The sequence below is a fragment of the Euphorbia lathyris genome, chromosome 8 (assembly GCF_963576675.1).
Source record: "Euphorbia lathyris chromosome 8, ddEupLath1.1, whole genome shotgun sequence".
In the NCBI taxonomy this organism is placed as follows: Eukaryota; Viridiplantae; Streptophyta; class Magnoliopsida; order Malpighiales; family Euphorbiaceae; genus Euphorbia; species Euphorbia lathyris.
This window is the reverse complement of record NC_088917.1, coordinates 71,177,354-71,194,877: the sequence shown is the minus strand read 5'-3', so window position 1 is coordinate 71,194,877 and position 17,524 is coordinate 71,177,354. Positions and strand designations below refer to the sequence as shown.

At 38.5% G+C, this 17,524-nt stretch overlaps 1 non-coding gene across 1 annotated transcript; it reads left to right on the top strand.

Moving 5' to 3' along the window:
• Window positions 1–758: 758 nt before the first annotated feature.
• LOC136204997 (small nucleolar RNA R71) lies at window positions 759–865 on the top strand. Its single transcript, XR_010675806.1, has one exon. It is a non-coding gene; the product is annotated as a small nucleolar RNA R71 (small nucleolar RNA).
• The last annotated feature ends 16,659 nt before the right edge of the window (window positions 866–17,524 follow it).

The window sequence follows — 17,524 nt, the reverse complement described above, 5'->3', positions numbered from 1 at the left end:
CTTTCGGATTTTCTTCCGTATGGCTTGGAAGACTTCCCAATTTGCGGGATGGAATTGATTTAGCGAGTTGTCCAATTTGAATCTCCAAATTATGGATGCTGGATGATTGATTTTTAATAAGCTGATCGTATTTATTCTCGATCCGTTTAAAACCATCGTCGTGATTACTTATTTTTCCGCTCATAGCATCAATAAATTTGTCGATTTTAGAAGATAAAGTGCTAATCGTATCTCTTGATTGATTTTGATAATTAGTAGTACGATTTTGATTAGCAGTAGCATTATTATTATTATTATCTCTCCAGTTAAAGTTAGGATGATTTCTCCATCCAGGATTATATGTATTGGAATAAGGGTTATTATTTTGGTTTTGCCCTTGGACAAAATTTACCTGTTCAATTTCACTCATACCTTCGTAATCCACATCCTTTTGGATTGGTTGACCATTAGGATCACACGGTGCCATAAACCTATCAATTTTGTGCGACAAGGCAGAAAATTGGGCTTGCAACATCGCTACTGGATCAAGATTCACTATACCTTTAACTGATGATGTTGTTGAGGATGATGGTTTTGCTAATGGTACGTGTCCACGTTCCGCGGGCCACATATTGCTGTTGATTGCCATTTCCTCCAAAAGTTCTCTTGCTTGGGCAGATGTTTTCTTCATGAATAACCCTCCAGACATAGCGTCCAATGAACCTCTAGTTGTAGGATTTAGTCCATTATAAAATGTTTGCATCAAAAGTTCAGCGGGCAATTGGTGGTGTGGGCATAAACGTTGAAGTTCTTTAAAACGTTCCCAAGCCTCATAAAGAGTTTCACTATCATTTTGAGAAAAAGACGTTAACTCTTTAATGACTCTTGCGGTTTTTGCTAAAGGAAAAAATTTTGATAAAAATGCTTGGGCTAATTGCTCCCAAGTCTCAATTGATGCGGCTGGCATAGAAGTTAACCATTCTTTGGCTCGATCCTTCAAGGTAAAAGGAAAAAGGCGAAGATTGATTGCTTCTGCAGTCACATTTGGCATTTTAAAAGTGTCACAAATTTCTAAGAAATTTGTCAAATGGGTATTAGGATTTTTGTTAGGTAACCCGTAAAACGTTACATTATTTTGCAACATATTAAGCAACACACGCTTAATTTCAAATTGGTTTGCATTAATTTGGGGTTTAACTATACTGTTTGTTACTCCGGCCACTCCTGGCCTAGCGTAATCCATAAGTGTGGCCATAACTTCTGGCTCGGTAATTTTAGTTTTTATTGGGGTTTTGTTTTTCTTTTTCTTTTCTTTCTTGTTCTTTTTAAGAGTTCTTTCAATTTCTGGGTCAATAGGATCTGGTGACGTGCCTGAACTTCGAGAACTGCGCATGAACTTGAAATTTCGCACGAACCGAAACTACATACAAAACAGAATTTGAAAAATAAATATGTTAATAATTAAAAATAAATAAATAAAATGTAAAAGTTTGAATAAGTATGAATAAACCTAGATTCGTAATAAAACACGAAAAATATAAAATTTTGTCAAAAATTTTGGCGTTCCCCCGGCAACGGCGCCAAAAACTTGTTGAGCGATTTCCGCAAGTGCACGGTATAACAACCAGTTCAACCAGTTCAACCAAATGGGCATATTCAAGAATTCATCACGTTATGCGATTTCCGCAAGAAGAATGGCTGGAAGGGTACCACCCGAACAACCAGTTCAACCAAACCAAGAAGAAGAAGGAGAGAATAACAACCCTCCTGTTATGCGAATCAGAGATTATTCGAGGCCAACCACAGAGGGACATTCATCATGTATCGTGTTACCCAACGAGGGGAACAACATGTTCAAAGTGAAGGGGTCCATGATACAGATGATCCAGGCCTCCGTACAATTTAATAGGTTTCAATCTGAAGATCCAAATGGGCATATTCAAGAATTCATCACGTTATGCAACACATTCAGATCGAACAGAGGTGTTTCTGACGATGTGATCAGATTGAAGCTGTTTCCTTTTTCCCTGAGGGATAAAGCGAAGAACTGGCTAAGAAATTTACAGCCAGGAACAATCACAAGTTGGGAAGAGATGGAGTGAGCTTTTCTGATGAAATATTTCCCACCCCGACAAGCCATCAAGTTGAGAAATGAAGTGTCTCGGTTCATACAAGAAGAGGATGAGTCGCTGGCAGAAGCCTGGGAGAGATATAAAGAGTTGTTGAGAAGGGTGCCAAATCATGGTATCCCTATGTGGATGCAAGTGCAAAATTTCTACAATGGTGTGACCAACATTTACAAAATTCAAATCGAATCCATTGCTAACAGTAATCCAGAAGATCTTGAACCGCATGCTTTTTATGACCTTATTGAGAAGCTAGTCAGCACAAGTTACAACTGGCACTCAGCCAGAAGTGAAGGGATGAAGATGGGAAATGATGATGTTGTGTCAAAACTAACAAGTCAGGTAGAACAGCTTGCTCGACAGTTGGGAAAGATAAACGTGTCTTCGATACACAATGAACCACCATTCAATGACATTTGTGATTTTTGCGGAGGAGCTCATTTCAACATAAATTGCCCCGGAGATAAGCCAAGAAAGGGTGTTGAGCGATTTCCGCAAGTGCACGGTATACGCTTGTGTTGGGGTTTTGTGTCCTATAGTCAATTGTTGCAGGATACAAACTTATTGTAAATGAATTGTTCTTTATATCATTTGTTTTAATGAGATATATGTTTTATAACTATATAAAGGCAATCCCTTTTAAGCACTAAATAAAGTCTAATAAAAGGAAATCCGTAAGTTTGTTTAAAGTGATTATAAAGTGTTCATACAAGCATGAAGTGAGACAAAACTTTATAATAAACTAATAAACTTAAAACCACCCCAAGTCGAGTGATATGTTTAGGATTGATATATCGCTGTTGAGACTTGTATGTAACAATGTCTTCTGTCCGACAGAAAGCTGATCTCACAAACTTCATATATACAGATATCTGGATAGTTACATAGATCCGATGAAACGTTGTTCATTAGGATTGGGGATCCGATTTGAGATAACAGGATGGGTAGATTCATCCTTGTCAACTGTTCATCTCATTGGTATTAATAGGTATAACTAATCCTCAGACTCAAAGGAATGTTAATTGGTCATCCTGAATTACTGAATGTGAGACTTTGATCCTGTGGTCCCACGATCCTTAACAGAGATGACTCTGGGGTGTGAACTGCAAAGGTTGGGTGTCACAGGAAGTAATTTTCAGGGTACATTGGATTGAGCATTTATCACTCCCGATTAATGGGAGATACATCCAAGGATCGCTTGTGGAAGACTTGACTCTAAACCCTTGCAAGGTGATAGCTTAAGAGTAGAAATACAGATTTCACTTAACCTATCTTTTTGAGTTGACTCGGCCAATAACAAGTAAAACGAACGTCTCGCTATATGTGACTTGACATTACCCATAGTCATAAGATTCAGTTCAAGGATGTAGTTGATAAAGGATCGTATTATACCGTAACTAATACGGAAGGGTTAACGACAGAATCAACATGTCTTCTTAACGGACTCTGGGGGAATGATTACAGACTTGCCAATAACATACTCTGTACATCATTCCGTTATGCAAGGGATTAAATATAATTCTAGAAGAAATTAATTTAATAGGTTGCATACGGCCAGAAGTAGTAAGGATCTAATGGATCACACATAAGACTTGGAACCAAAAGAGAGATGGATATGATTAATAGATGGAAGCCCAATTGAGCCCAGTAAGGCCCAAATACAAGGAGGGGGCCGAAATTTGTATGTATTAGTAAGGGATTGATTTTATTCCATTAATCCTAATTTGATTAGGATTATAAATTAAATTAATTAAGAGATAATTTAATTAGGAGTTTTAATTAGATTAATATTCTCCTATTATTATCCAATTAGGTTATTTATTATTATCCTAAATATATTAGATATATAGTGAGATAATAATTAGGAATCCTTTTCCGAATTGGATTCCTATTAAGTAACCTATTCCTATCTAACTAGGGTTTAGATACAAGCTAATATATATACCCCTTCCTATAGTGAATTTCGACCAAGCCCTAAGCCTCCCCACTTGTGATTTTCGAAATTGCTTAGAGAGAGAGAGAGAAAAGAATTCTATTCCCCAAGTTCGTGGACAAGAATTCATACGGCATTCCATCGATTGATTAATCTTATTCATCCCTCTTTCTCCTTGATCTTGTGTTGGTTAATTAGAGGCAATCTATTTTGGTTGCATCTCATAAGGGTTGATTTTATCTTAACCTCACCGTATTCTACTTTGCGGTTGGAACCTCGGAGAAGAATTGTGGGCGCTTCTTTAACAACGGTAGATTGTTCATCGAAAGGTATTCTTTCTTATCCCTCTTTATATGAAATAACGATTAACGGATCCTATGGTTAAAAGGAAATAGGCTAAAATTTTTATATTTCCGCTGCTATACCTTAGCCCTAATTTCCTTCAGTGGTATCAGAGCCATCGTTAAATCCGTTATTTCATATATGAAAATATAGAAGTTTTCAATAGGATTGAATAAATATTTATGGTTAGGATTAATTAACAAATTGTTTGGTTAATTAATTCTAAAGATAAATAAAGTTTTAATTAATTGTTAATTAAAACTGATTATGCTTATGTTCCTAATTATTTCGGTTGATAATCATTGTAACAAAATCTATTAGTTTTATAGTTAGGTTGATAAAATTAGTTTTATTAATTCTAAATGATAAAACGGAAATCTATTGTAGATTATCCTATTTCTGAAAACCGTTTTAAAATTATTTTAGAACTGATATATATATAAATATATATATATATATATATATTTAATATAAAAAAAATATGACAGCAGCCCGAGTCGCGCCTCACGGCGCGACTGGCCGCTGTCACGCGGCTGCTGCCTCGCGGCAGCAGCCGCGTGCGGCGCAGGGGCGGCGCTGCCGCAAGGCAGCAGCGCCCCGCGTGCCCTAAGGGCTGCTGCCAATCGACAGCAGCCCGCCCTCGGGCCCGGCCCGATACCCACTTGATTTTAAAATAGGTTTAAAATCGTTTTATGTTAAATGTATATATATGTTTCAGAAATTAATAGTTTTCTGTTTTGATTATCGAATGAATAATTCGTTTAAATGTTTGTTTTTACCAATATGTAAATCAAAGTGTTAAATGAATTAAAATCAAAATAAATGGGACGAGCATAATCAACGTTTTATATGGTTATATTGATCTAAGGATTAATATAAAGATACAAAACGATTAGAAGTAAAATTGGATGAAAGTTAATTTGACGAGTTAATGTGATTAACCTAAATATTACATAAGCCGGTTATGTAATCAACCAATTAAATTTATTTAATTGAGTCTATGCATGTTTGGAGTTATGGACATATTTGGACCCTCTTTTAGTGTTTTGGTATTTTTGAAATAGGGCCTGCGCGTCCTGCCTTTCTACTATCTATTGTAATTTCTCCTCTCATCTGATTCCCTTCAATTCAATTGAAGTTTTCTTATAGTAGTATAGAAATTAAAATGTAATTTCAAGGCGCCATGGAGAAGACGGAGGACCTAAAGAGAAATATGTAATAGTTAGTATTTCCTTAGGTTTGGCCTTTTATTCCGTCTCTGGCTCGACGGAATAATTTAGATGATGTGTCCATAACGCCAATGTATGTGAATGTATGTATGTCTGATGTATGCTAAAGCAAATCAAGACTAAGTTAGATTATGAGACTTAAATAAAATCCCTCATTAAAAAGTTAAGTAAATAAGTAAGTTATTAAAATCGGTTGCCCCTCCCTAATATTATAATTCAGCCGGCAGTACTGGGGGCCTTTGGGTTGTTGAGTAAACTCAAGCTCGGGGTCTTATGGTAACACCTGAATTATCGAAAATCATTTTTCATGAATATGGGGTAATACTTAAATTAGATTATGATAATTGGATGAGTAAACTCATGTTGTCATAAACTAATGGGCAAAACGGTTGGGATTAATATGAATAGCATATTAGTTACTAATGTGGTTAGTAACCCAATAACCTAGGAATCACATTAGAGATGTGATTGATTATATGAATCTACCTAATGAATGAGACTAGCTTGTTGAGTAAACTCAAGGCGAAATCTCAAGAGTTAGGATCCTAGCTCACTAAAGGATTTGTGAAATTCTTCGAATTAATACGGAGGGTTATTAATTTGGCAAAATAGTGGGAGCAATCTGAAATAAATTAAAAGGCCTATAATTTTAGATTGTTAAACTTTAAAGCAAATGAATGACATACGTTTACTCTTTCTCACTCTCAGGTTTTGTTTAAACACACACTCTTAAAATCATGACTAAAACCAATCTGCAAAACATCCTTACCGATAACAAATTGAATGGTTCAAACTTCACCGACTGGTTTCGTAACCTCAAAATTGTTTTGAAGTTCGAGAAAATTGGGTATGTACTTGATACATCGATACCCCCTGTCCCTGAAGATGATGCTCCCATCGAGGAAATTAATGCTTATCAGAAGCACAAGGCTAATGATGATCATGCCGCTTGCATCATACTTGCATCGATGACGTCGGAATTACAAAGGCAACATGAGGAGATGAATGCCTATTCCATCATCATGCACCTAAAGGAATTGTTTGGGAAACAAACCAGGTGCGAACGCTACGAGATATCAAAACTGTTATATCGTTGCAGGATGCAAGAGGGCACATCTGTCATGACACATTGTGTCAAGATGATAGGCTATATTACCAAACTTTCTAGTATTGGATTTGTGATGGACAACGAATTAAGTACCGACTTGGTTCTTCAGTCCCTCCCAGAGAGTTATTCACAGTTCATCATGAACTACCAAATGAATGACTTGCAAACCTCTCTTGAAGAGCTTGCAAACATGCTCAAATCAGTTGAGCCCAATATGAAGAAAGACAAGGCCATACCGGCTCTTGTAATCGAGGGATCGAAGAAAAGAAAAGGGAACTTTCCCAATTCTAAACATTCCAAGAAAGGTAAGAAAGATGTGTCCAAGGGAAAGGAAGTTAAGAAGCCCAAAGGAGAGTGCCACTTCTGTGGTAAAGACGGGCATTGGAAGAGAAACTGCAAGGAGTATCTAGCCACCCTCAAGAAGGGAAAAGGCGGTGCTTCTACGTCTGGTATGTTCTATATTGAAATAAATACGGTTTCATTGTCTGAATCTTGGGTACTTGATACCGGATGTGGATCTCATATTTGTACAAATATGCAGGAGCTAAAACAGACTAAGGAACTAAAGAAAGGAAGCATAAACTTGCGAGTGGGAAATGGAGCAAGAGTTGCCGCCCTCGCAATTGGAGATTATGTTTTACTTTTGCCTTCTGGGCTTGTAATAGAATTAAGGAATTGTTTATATGTTCCTGAGATGTCTCGTAACATTATTTCTATTAGCCGTCTCGTTGATGACGGTTTTCATATTTCAATAAAGAACAATAGTTGCAATTTTTATAAAGATTCGATCTTTTATTTTTCAGGAATATCACAAAATGGGATTTATGTGTTAGATGATAAAACTCCTGTTTTTGCAATTGATACCAAAAGACATAAGCTAGATAATTCAACTTACTTGTGGCATTGTCATTTAGGCCATATAAACAAGAGACGCATGCTAAAGCTACATTCAGATGGGCTTATAGATCCAATCGATTCTGAATCATTGGAAACATACGAATCATGTTTAAAAGGTAAAATGACAAAGACACCCTTTAGCAATAAAGGTGAGCGTGTATCAGACACTCTAGGACTCATTCATTCAGATGTATGTGGTCCTATGTCAGTCCAAGCAAGAGGAGGATTCAGATACTTCATTAGCTTCATAGATGACCATACTCGCTATGGTTATATCTACTTGATGAGGCACAAATCAGAAGCTTTTGACAAGTTCAAATGCTTCAAGAATGAAGTGGAAAATCAATTAGGAAAGAAAATAAAAACACTTCGATCTGATCGAGGTGGCGAATATCTTTCTGATGATTTTCTGAATTATCTAACTGAATGTGGGATATGCTCACAATGGACACCTCCCTATACGCCACAACACAATGGTGTATCCGAGAGGAGAAATCGTACCCTATTAGATATGGTACGATCCATGATGAGCATGGCCTTACTTCCAAAGACGTTCTGGGGCTATGCCTTAGAAACTGCCCTCTTCACCCTAAATCGAGTACCAACTAAATCCGCTAGTTCCACGCCATATGAATTGTTCGTTGGTAGGAAACCCGTGTTCTCTTTCATGAGAGTATGGGGTTGTTCAGCATATGTCAAACGTGTTGCGTCCGACAAATTAGATTCTAAATCTGATAAATGTTTCTTCATTGGATACCCTAAGGAAACTATGGGATATTACTTCTATCATCCAGATGATGAGAAAGTGATCGTATCCAAACACGCAACCTTCTTAGAGAAAGAGTTTCTCGAAGAAACACAAAAGGGAAGCGTGATTGAACTCGATGAAGTTCAAGAGGAAGAAACACCGACTGAAACAACGGAGGCGGTCGAGATACCCGAAGAAGTCCCATTAGATGAGACTCCAGTGGCACCTATTCGTAGATCACGAAGAGTTCGTGAACTCCCAATTAGATATGGTTTTCTAGTGGGAGATGATGACGAGGTTCCCGTATTAGACGACGAACCCGAAAACTATAAAGAGGCTCTTACTAGTCCAGATTCTAAAGCATGGCTTGAGGCCATGGATTCTGAAATGGATTCCATGTATACTAACCAAGTTTGGACTTTGGTTGATCCACCCGAAGGGATAAAACCCATTGGGTGCAGATGGATCTTCAAAAAGAAGACTGACATGGATGGAAAGGTTAGCACCTACAAGGCTAGGTTGGTAGCAAAAGGATATCGTCAAAAACAAGGTGTTGATTATGATGAAACCTTCTCTCCCGTTGCTATGTCCAAATCAATCAGAATCATGCTTGCAATTTCCGCTCATTTTGATTATGAGATTTGGCAAATGGATGTGAAAACAGCTTTCCTAAACGGAAACCTGCTTGAGGATGTATACATGATGCAACCTGAAGGTTTCATATCAAAGGATGCAAATAAAGTTTGCAAACTTCAGAGATCCATTTATGGACTCAAGAAAGCATCTAGAAGCTGGAACAAGCGTTTTGACGAAACCATAAAACAATTTGGTTTCGAACAAAATTGCGAAGAAGCTTGCATTTACAAGAAAGCAAGTGGGAGCTCTATAGCATTTCTCATACTATATGTGGACGATATACTGTTAATGGGAAATGACATTGCTCTATTACAGTCAGTGAAAATATGGTTATCCGGTAACTTCTCAATGAAAGACCTCGGTGAAGCAGCCTATATACTTGGTATAAAGATCTACAGGGATAGATCACGTAGACTGCTTGGTCTTTCACAGGCTACATACATTGAAAAGGTGCTAAATCGGTTTAGCATGCTTGAATCGAAATGAGGTAACTTACCCATGGTACATGGAGTAAAGTTAAACAATCATCAATGTCCTAAAACTGATGATGACAAACGACGCATGGCTGTAGTCCCGTACGCCAGCGCGATCGGTTCGATTATGTATGCTATGCTATGCACTAGACCCGACGTAGCATTCGTGTTATCTGTAACGAGTCGTTACCAAGGGAATCCGAGAGACGAGCATTGGATTGCCGTCAAAAACATTCTTAAGTACTTGAGAAGAACTAAAGATATGTTTCTAGTGTACGGAGAAGGAGATCTGAAAATACAAGGATTTTCAGACGCTAGTCATCTCACAGATGAGAATGATTTTAAATCCCAATCAGGATACCTGTTTATCCTAAATGGGGGCGCGGTCAGTTGGAAAAGTTCCAAGCAGGGAAGCATAGCTTTCTCTACGACCGAGTCAGAGTACATCGCTGCTGCGGAAGCAGCAAAGGAAGCAGTTTGGATTAGAAAGTTCATTACAGAACTAGGTGTGGTGCCTGACATTGTCAATCCCATTACTCTGTACTGTGATAACAATGGAGCCATTGCGCAAGCAAAGGAACCACGGTCTCATAATGCATCCAAGCACTACCTAAAGCGATACCACATCATAAGAGAGATTGTGGCTAGAGGAGATGTGAGAATAGAAAGAGTACCTACAGAGGACAACGTTGCAGATCCGTTGACAAAGCCTTTAACCCAGAAAGTACATGATCGTCATTTAACTTCTACTCGGATAAGTTTTAGAAACAATTGGCTTTAGTCCAAGTGGGAGTATGTTGGGGTTTTGTGTCCTATAGTCAATTGTTGCAGGATACAAACTTATTGTAAATGAATTGTTCTTTATATCATTTGTTTTAATGAGATATATGTTTTATAACTATATAAAGGCAATCCCTTTTAAGCAATAAATAAAGTCTAATAAAAGGAAATCCGTAAGTTTGTTTAAAGTGATTATAAAGTGTTCATACAAGCATGAAGTGAGACAAAACTTTATAATAAACTAATAAACTTAAAACCACCCCAAGTCGAGTGATATGTTTAGGATTGATATATCACTGTTGAGACTTGTATGTAACAATGTCTTCTGTCCGACAGAAAGCTGATCTCACAAGCTTCATATATACAGATATCTGGATAGTTACATAGATCCGATGAAACGTTGTTCATTAGGATTGGGGATCCGATTTGAGATAACAGGATGGGTAGATTCATCCTTGTCAACTGTTCATCTCATTGGTATTAATAGGTATAACTAATCCTCAGACTCAAAGGAATGTTAATTGGTCATCCTGAATTACTGAATGTGAGACTTTGATCCTGTGGTCCCACGATCCTTAACAGAGATGACTCTGGGGTGTGAACTGCAAAGGTTGGGTGTCACAGGAAGTAATTTTCAGGGTAGTTATACATTGGATTGAGCATTTATCACTCCCGATTAATGGGAGATACATCCAAGGATCGCTTGTGGAAGACTTGACTCTAAACCCTTGCAAGGTGATAGATTAAGAGTAGAAATACAGATTTCACTTAACCTATCTTTTTGAGTTGACTCGGCCAATAACAAGTAAAACGAACGTCTCGCTATATGTGACTTGACATTACCCATAGTCATAAGATTCAGTTCAAGGATGTAGTTGATAAAGGATCGTATTATACTGTAACTAATACGGAAGGGTTAACGACAGAATCAACCTGTCTTCTTAACGGACTCTGGGGGAATGATTACAGACTTGCCAATAACATACTCTGTACATCATTCCGTTATGCAAGGGATTAAATATAATTCTTGAAGAAATTAATTTAATAGGTTGCATACGGCCAGAAGTAGTAAGGACCTAATGGATCACACATAAGACTTGGAACCAAAAGAGAGATGGATATGATTAATAGATGGAAGCCCAATTGAGCCCAGTAAGGCCCAAATACAAGGAGGGGGCCGAAATTTGTATGTATTAGTAAGGGATTGATTTTATTCCATTAATCCTAATTTGATTAGGATTATGAATTAAATTAATTAAGAGATAATTTAATTAGGAGTTTTAATTAGATTAATATTCTCCTATTATTATCCAATTAGGTTATTTATTATTATCCTAAATATATTAGATATATAGTGAGATAATAATTAGGATCCTTTTCCAAATTGGATTCCTATTAAGTAACCTATTCCTATCTAACTAGGGTTTAGATACAAGCTAATATATATACCCCTTCCTATAGTGAATTTCGACCAAGCCCTAAGCCTCCCCACTTGTGATTTTCGAAATTGCTTAGAGAGAGAGAGAAAAGAATTCTATTCCCCAAGTTCGTGGACAAGAATTCATACGACATTCCATCGATTGATTAATCTTATTCATCCCTCTTTCTCCTTGATCTTGTGTTGGTTAATTAGAGGCAATCTATTTTGGTTGCATCTCATAAGGGTTGATTTTATCTTAACCTCACCGTATTCTACTTTGCGGTTGGAACCTCGGAGAAGAATTGTGGGCGCTTCTTTAACAACGGTAGATTGTTCATCGAAAGGTATTCCTTCTTATCCCTCTTTATATGAAATAACGATTAACGGATCCTATGGTTAAAAGGAAATAGGCTAAAATTTTTATATTTCCGCTGCTATACCTTAGCCCTAATTTCCTTCAGCTTGTAGTAATAAAAGATATCGATCCCACAGGGAACGTTTTTCAACAAAAGCTTATTTTGAATCGGTTAAATTTACTTTTAGGTTTATAATATGGGAAAATCGTTTAATCGGTTTTGGTTTTGAAATTGCTAGAATGAGAATTAGATTAGAATGTGAAGATGTTAGAAAGTATCTGATTAAAAATGAATTTGCAAAACAGGAACGTTTTAGTACTTTAGAAAAGTAAACAAGTATATTCGTTTGCATTAAGCAAAGAAAACAACTTTAAACTTTGTACGAATTATAAAGATGAAATAAATGACGGAACCTCTAATTAATTGCCTTTGAACGTGACAAAACCCTTATCCGGGATAATTGCCCTTAACCAAATTAAAACTCTACCGAGATAATAATTTGCCTAAGTGTTCAACAAAGTTTCCTTGTAAAGATTTTGAATTAAACTACGTTTTAATGAAAACACCAGCAGTCACTTTAGTGGATTGGTTACCATAAGTGCTGCATAAAAATCTATCGACTAGAACGGACTTTATTAGATGAAATATAAATTGATACAAGTTTACAGAGAACATGGAGCATTGAATTCTTCGACGGCGTGCAAGTGAACGGGTTGTCAATCCTTTCCTTGGGTTTCGTTAGAGTTTGTCAGGCTCAGGGGCGAATCCTCTACTCAATCTTCTCGCTGAATCTTCGTAATAGAGACTGGGTCGGTCCACTACCAAAATGTAAACTAAACTGGAACAATGTCTAAACGCTACTGAATTTGTTATTATTTTGTAAACAATGTGTGTACATCATATTGCTTTTGAACAGAATCGAAATCTAACTTCTAAATCACTTGATTCGGAATTTCTGCATAAATTCTACACTAATCTCTTTCTTCTACACATATAACATTATATCTCAACTCTCCATCAACTCTTTAATTATAGATGTTGAAGAGTCTTGATTGAAGTGTCGTGTCCGTTGTGAAGGATCGTGTCCGCTGCGAAAGGACGTCTTTATCCACCCGAACGATCGCGTTTCGTCGAAAACGAAAGTGTGTAACTAGGCTTCTAAAATCTCCTGCTCGTACCGAGAATATTAAATTCTCTACCGAGAATGGGGGAGCAACAATTTGTTCTTCGGACGAAGGGAAGAAAGGCTGAAGGACGCGTGTCGCGACCGTGAATAGGGGGGCCGCGGTCGCGGCACGGAGCATTTTTCACTTCTTCGCTCTCGTTCGTGTCCTCGACTTAGCATTATTAATTTTCGTCGTCTTCGACTCCTTTTGTAGGGCTTTTCTTCTATTTTTGAGCTCTTTTTACTCCTATTTGGATTTTACCAAATATTTATGTACCTTGCATGAAAGAAACATATTCGAAAGTAAAAGTATTCTAAACAGATATAAATAGCATAAATTTGTAGCAATATTGATGTAATTATTGATGATATTTTAGGTATATTTTGGGCTTAACAAATGGCACACATGCTGAATGTGACTACGCAGGGTATAATCAAAGGAACCAGCCAAACCGTTATTCTAACACGTACAACTCTGAAACCAGGAACCATCCAAATTTTGGATGGACAGGCCAACCAGACCAGCTGGGACAACCACGGTATCAAGACCAGCCAAGGTATCAACAACAGCAAGGAGGACAGTACCAACGGCAACCTCAGCAGCAATACAAGCAACCTGTGCCACAAAAAGAAGATGTCGAACCGTATATGAAAACAATGATGATGCAGTTCATGAAACAGACACAGGCGTCGATCAAGAATCTGGAGACACAAGTTCACCAGATAGCTGCATCCACGTCAAAAGGAAAGGGAATAATGCTAAGCAACACAGAGCCAAATCCTAAAGGCGACATCATGGCAATCACCCTAAGGTCTAGTAAGGAAACTCAACCAATTGTTTTGACTGATAAGAATGCTGAGTGTGCAGGAACGTCCAAAGAAGCTGAAGGGGAATAGGAATAGGCTGTTCCTAGTAATGAAGAAACAAGAAAGGCAAACTATACAAGTAAGCCAAATCAAGAGGAGGGCGAAAGAATGTATAAGCCACCACCGCTGTATGTTCCACCTGTGCCATATCCAACGCGTCTAATCAACAAAAAGCTGGAAGAGCAGAATTCGAAAGTGTTGGATACCTTAAGGAAGTTACACATCAACATTCCTTTCGTGGAAGCACTGGCACAGATGCCGACATACACCAAATTCCTCAAAGACATCCTGTCGAACAAAAAGAAACTGGAGAACATTTCCATGAAGCTAAAAGATCCAGGGAGTTTTTCGATTCCTTGTTCAATTGGAAAGCTAAATATTGAAAATGCACTATGTGATCTAGGAGCTAGCATAAACCTCATGCCATACTCTGTATATGCAAAACTTGGATTAGGAGAACCCCAACCTACTCGCATGTCTATTCAATCAGCTGATCGTTCAGTGTGCTATCCTAGGGGGGTTGTGGAAGACGTGCTAGTCAAAGTAGGGAAATTTATTTTGCCCGTTGATTTTATTATAATGGACATTGATGAAGACTTGCATGTGCCCATCATCCTAGGTAGACCATTTTTAGCCATAGGGAAGGCATTAATAGACGTAGGCGAGGGACAATTATTTTTAAGGATTAATGGGGAAGAAGTCATCTTTAAGATGAACGAGGCAATGAGACGTGCAAATAATAATGATGACACATGCTGTTTCTTGGATGATTTTCAAAGTCTTTCTACTTTGCAGGAACAGAACACTTTAGAAACTTTATTGGGAGAAGAGGTGAACATATGCGAAGGAACAGGCTGTTCCATTGAATCCAGCTTACCAGCACCTCCTTTCGATCCTACTGTTCCTACTCATCAAGAACCACCGGAGATACCAACTGTGCCGGTGACTAAACCGGAATTGAAACCGTTGCCTGCACACCTCAAGTATGCATTCCTTGAACCACCTAGCGGAAGTCCGGTCATCATATCCTCAAAGTTAACTCCTGATCAAAAGGCGCAACTCATGGCGGTCTTGCGAAGAAACAAGGATGCAATCGCATGGAAAATTGATGACATAAAAGGAATTAGTCCTGCAGTCTGTGTTCACAGAATCCTAATGGAAAAGGAGCACAAACCAACTGTCCAACCGCAACGAAGGCTAAATCCCCACATGAAGGAGGTTGTGAGAAAAGAAGTGATCAAGCTTCTCGATGCTGGCATTATTTACCCAATATCTGATAGTGTGTGGACAAGCCCTGTTCACGTTGTGCCAAAGAAGGGAGGAACAACAGTAGTCCTCAATGAGAAAGACGAGTTAGTGCCCACAAGAACGATTACAGGGTGGAGAGTTTGTGTTGATTACAAAAAGCTCAATGAAGCCACGAGGAAGGATCATTTCCCTTTGCCCTTCATTGATCAGATGCTGGAGCGGTTAGCAGGATATGCTTTCTATTGTTTTCTCGACGGTTATTCAGGATACAACCAAATCGCAATTCATAGTGAGGACCAAGAAAAGACAACGTTCACATGTCCATATGGGACTTATGCTTACAGAAGAATGCCGTTCGGGTTGTGCAACGCTCCAACCACTTTTCAGCGATGTATGATGTCCATTTTTCATGACATGGTGGAGCGAACCGTAGAAATATTCATGGATGACTTCTCGGTTTATGGAAACTCTTTTGATAGTTGTCTAAACAACCTCGAAGCTGTGCTTGTGCGATGTAAGGAAACTAACTTGGTCTTAAATTGGGAGAAGTTCCACTTCATGGTCACAGGAGGAATTGTCCTTGGGCATAAAATTTCAGAAAAAGGGATGGAAGTGGACAAAGCTAAAGTAGAGGTGATAGAAAAGCTAGCTGTGCCCACCAATGTAAAGGATGTGCGAAGTTTTTTGGGGCACGCAGGGTTTTATCGCAGGTTCATCAAGGACTTTTCAAAGATTGCGCTTCCTTTGTTGGCTTTACTTCATAAGGAAGCCGAATTCTCTTTCGACGAAAACTGTGTAAAGGCTTTTGAGCTCCTAAAGACCAAGGATGTGCGACGCAAGCGATACTTGTGTGGGAGCTGTCCTTGGACAAAGGATTGAGAAGATGTTTCGGCCCATTTACTATGCAAGCAAGACATTAAACGAGGCCCAGCAGAATTACACAACTACCGAGAAGGAACTTCTTGCAGTTGTGTATGCCTTCGACAAATTCAGACCTTACTTAGTGCTATCCAAGGTTGTTGTTCACACAGACCACGCTGCGTTGCGATAGTTGTTCGCTAAAAAGGATGCTAAGCCGAGGCTGATCCGATGGTTATTATTGCTTCAAGAGTTTGATCTGGAAATAAGGGATAAAAAGGGAACGGAGAATGTCGCAGCTGATCATTTGTCAAGGATTGATCACTAAGGCAGTCAGGAACAACCAGAGATTGTTGAAAGGTTTCCAGACGAACATCTATACACTGCACAGTCTGCGCCATGGTTTGCCGATATTGCCAATTACTTAGCAAGTTCGCTCAAGCCTCACAAACTGTCCACTAATCAGAGGAGAAATTTTTTTACTGAAATTAAATATTACTTTTGGGATGACCCTTATCTTTTCAGGTTGTGCGCGGATCAAATTATTCGAAGATGTATATCGCAAGAAGAGGGACAGGATGTTCTAAGCCACTGTCATGACCGTGAAGCTGGAGGACACCATAGCGCTAGCAGAACTGTGGCTAAGGTTCTTCAATTAGGTTTTTTCTAGCCAACACTTTTTAAAGATGCTCATCTGTTCGTTAGCACTTGTAATGAGTGCCAGCGAACAGGCAACATCTCGGCTAGGAATGCTATGCCCCTCAACAACATAGTTGTGTGCGAAATTTTTGACATCTGGGGCATAGATTTTATGGGACCATTCCCTACATCCTTAGAAAATAAATACATCTTAGTGGCTGTGGATTATGTGAGCAAGTGGGTCGAAGCAATGGCTAGTCCCACCAATGACGCCCGTGTGGTAGTAAAATTCCTGAAAAGGCTGCTTGCCAGATTCGATGTCCCACGAGTGATCATTAGTGATCAAGGAACCCACTTTTGCAATGCCAAATTAGAGAAGCTGATGGGAAAGCTTGGAGTCTCTCACAGAATTGCCACACCTTACCATCCACAAACAAGTGGACAAGTAGAGATTTCCAATCGTGAAATCAAAAGAATTTTAGAAAAAACTGTTGGCAATTCTAGGAGAGACTGGGCGAACAAGCTTGACGATGCTCTTTGGGCATATAGGACTGCCTATAAAACACCAATTGGAATGTCTCCGTTTAGATTGTTATACGAAAAATCTTGTCACCTTCCTGTTGAAATGGAACACAAGGCCTTCTGGGCATTAACTTTCTTACATTTTGAGCAACAGGCTGTTGGAGATCAGAGAAGACTTCAACTCTGCGACATGGAAGA